The 2646-nt window shown below is 41.1% G+C and overlaps 1 protein-coding gene across 5 annotated transcripts in view; it reads right to left on the bottom strand.

Annotated features, from left to right (window-relative positions):
• Window positions 1-2646, bottom strand: part of CCDC18 (coiled-coil domain containing 18) — a 156473-nt gene that overhangs the window by 71891 nt on the left and 81936 nt on the right. The window lies entirely within an intron of this gene.

Here is a 2646-nt window from a genome sequence, read left to right as displayed (position 1 = left end):
CCACTTCCACGAGCAGATTTTCACAGTGATGGATCTGTTGCTCTGAGTGCCAGTGCCAATCTGGCTGCGCACAGAGGGCACCAAGGACTTATAGGGAGACATCGCCAGAGGGGAGACTTGCTTTGTACAGAAGTGCCGACAGTATCCATTGTTCCTTGTTGAGACCTTCTCCCTCCCAGTGCGTGGACACAGCATCACCATAACCATGACATTATCAAACTGGATTAACAGATGTCACTCCACCCAGAGGATTCCCTGAAACCCTGCCTCCCAAATTTGTGGCCCTGCCCAAGCCACATCCAGGTGTATCCTCAGGGAGTCAGGTGCTCCTTGCTGAGCAGTGCTTAGACTCATACTGGAGGCATGAGTCGGTTTCTGGTGTGGCCTTTTGAGGCAACTATAAGCACAGCATCTGTGGATTGCTTGCTAAATCTCAAGAGGTGGCCCCGGAGGGGTAGCGGCTTGGGCTAAATTTGGCCTGCAGCTGTACCCCTCTCAGGACTGGGCCAATGGACACCTACTTCACAAATCCACACTAATAAGACCAGGAGACTTAGGAGCTTTGTTTAGTACATAGAAACAGATACAAAAAGGAAGCCAAAATGGGAAGACGAAGAAGCAGAAACTATTAGACAACAGAACAGAAATCCACATACAGTAGAGTCAAGTAATCTAACAGATGCAGAATTTAAAACACTGTTTACAAAGATGCTCAATGAACTTTTGGGAAGTGTAGATAAATTCAGTGAAAACTTCAACGAAGAGATAAAAAACATAAAAATGGAAATGGAAATTATAAAAGGGAACCAGGCTGAAATAAAGAACACATTATCTGAGATGAGAAGTATATTAAATGGAATAAACGAAGGAATAAACAATGTGAATAAAGAAAAGAATCAAATGCCCTATCTAGAGGACGGGAAAGCCAAGGACACTCAATCAGAAGGGCAAGAAATCAGAGGCCAAGACTATAAAAATAATTTAAGGAGCATATGTGACACTATTAAGAGTTCAAATATCCGTCTGATTGGTGTAGCTGAAGAAAATCAAGATGTTGAACAGCTGTTTGAAGAAATAATGATGGAAAACTTCCCTAACCTGGTGAAGGAAATGGACATAAAACCACAGGAAGCTCAGAGAATTCCAAAAACTAGGGATCCAAAGAGACTCACGCGAAGATACATCATAGTTAAAATGTCAAAGGTTAAATACAAAGAAAAAAATATTAAAAGCAGCAAGAGAAAAATAGATAGTTATCTATAAGGGAACGTCCATAAGACTGGCAGCTGATTTATCAAAAAAAAAAAAAGAACTATGCAGGACAGAAGGGCTTGGCAAAAAATATTAGACAGGATGAAGGCCCAGGATCTACATCAAGAATACTTTATCCAGCAAAGCTACCATTTAGAGTTAAAGGACAGATAAAGAGCTTCTCAGACAAAAATAAGCTAAAGGAATTTATCACCACCAAGCCAGTATTACAGGAAATGTAGGAAGGACTTCTTTAAGAAGAAAAAACATGTATTAAAAACAGGAATAAAGAATGGTAACAACTACATTCCTATCAACAAGCACCGTACGTAGAAAAGAATTAAGTGCTCCAACCAAAAGATAGAGTGGCTGAAAGGATAAGAAAACAAGACCCCTACATATGCTGCCTACAAGAGACTCACTTCAGATTAAAAGACACACACAGACTAAAAGGATGGAGAAAGATATTGCTTTGACGGAACTAGAAGGTATTTAAATCACACAGAAAAAGATAAACACTGTATGATTTCATTTATATGCAGAATCCTAGAAATAAAAAGAACAAACTAGTCAAAAACAGACTCACAAAATAGTGGACAATTTGGTGACAGACAGAGCGGAGGGGCGTTTGGCTGGGAGAATGGGGTGAAGGGTTAAGGAAGTACAAATTAGTAGCTGATGGATGGTCACGAGGATGGGATGCATGGCATAGGGAATGCAGTAAGCATTAATATGTTGGCTAGGTGCAGGGTCAGGGGAGGGAGGGAGCAATTGAGGGGATTGTTTTATGAACTATATAGACATCTAACCAATGTACTGTATACTTGAAACTAATTAAAATAAATAAATTTTAAAAACCTGAATGAACAGTACATTTAAAATCTTAGTATTTCACTATTAAATTATATTTCAATTTTTTAAAAGTAGAATTTCCTAACATTTAATGCTGTATGCATTCAGAAACTGTTACTCCAATGTTAACTGGAAGATGGTTACGAATGATTTTGTTTTGAGAACACAATAAAACTGAGGTGCAGCAGGCAGAATGAGATGCCCCTGGGGCCATTCTTGGCCCCTGGTGGACCCACATTGTCTCCCAGTTATTCAAGCACTAAGCTAGTAAAGGGGTTTGGCAGATGTTAACTAAGGCCTCAAATTAGTTGATCATATACTAGGGAGAGTATCCCAGTGGCCTGACCTAATCACAGGAGCTCTGTGGACCTGGGTCTAAGGCCAGAGACTCAAAGTGTGGGATGCACTCAGTCTGCAGGAGGTTCTCCACACCCAGCTTTGAAGACCGAGGATGAGAGGCAAGGAATGCCAGCTGCTCCTGGAACTAAGAGAGCCTCCGGCTGACAGCCAGCCAGCAAGGATGGCAGAAGCACCTCAGTCCCA

Source organism: Pteropus vampyrus, unplaced genomic scaffold, assembly GCF_000151845.1.
Source record: "Pteropus vampyrus isolate Shadow unplaced genomic scaffold, Pvam_2.0 Scaffold22, whole genome shotgun sequence".
In the NCBI taxonomy this organism is placed as follows: Eukaryota; Metazoa; Chordata; class Mammalia; order Chiroptera; family Pteropodidae; genus Pteropus; species Pteropus vampyrus.
Note: the sequence above shows the minus strand (reverse complement) of the source record. Positions and strands in the feature narration are given on the sequence as shown.